The following is a 670-nucleotide window of genomic DNA, read 5'->3' as shown; positions in this document are numbered from 1 at the left end:
CACACGAGTTTATGTAAATTCATTATCTATCTAGTCACTGATTCCCGACATTTTGGACCATAGTGGAACCCCTTGTGGGGAAAACTGACTCGTGGGATTATTAATTTTAATTACAATGATTCATTTACTTATAATTTATTTAAATATTAATTTATTTCTTACGATAGCGAACTATATGATACGCTAGCGGACTCTATGATTCAAATTTTCCCACAAGTAGCTTTCCTGCACAAATTTGGAGGTGTTTAATTATATAGTCTACCAAATTTAAATTTATCGATTGGTAGAAATTTGCTACTAATGGCTAGTCAACTATGCCAAACTGGGTTAGTAATATAAATATTCCAGCTTAGCTGTCATGTAGAGTCTAGCCTGTTTAATAAGCAATAGGCTCGTCCACATTGTGTAAGCTGAGTCTCCTAGTGGATCAGTCTGTAACGGCGTCGTAGCGTGCCTGGATTGCAACCTGATAATATGCTTCTATTGACTCCTTCCCTTTCAATTTCAACTGACAAATAGTCAACGTAATAAACTGCAACCAATATATGATGGTTATATCAGGAGTAAGATATTATATCTAGTCTAATTAATTTATGCGTAACCGTTTCGGGTGGCTTGCCAAGCCGATAACCGGTCAGCCATGATATACATTAATGGCCACAAATGATAA

Source organism: Procambarus clarkii, chromosome 73 (genome assembly GCF_040958095.1).
Source record: "Procambarus clarkii isolate CNS0578487 chromosome 73, FALCON_Pclarkii_2.0, whole genome shotgun sequence".
In the NCBI taxonomy this organism is placed as follows: Eukaryota; Metazoa; Arthropoda; class Malacostraca; order Decapoda; family Cambaridae; genus Procambarus; species Procambarus clarkii.
This window is presented reverse-complemented; position numbering follows the sequence as displayed.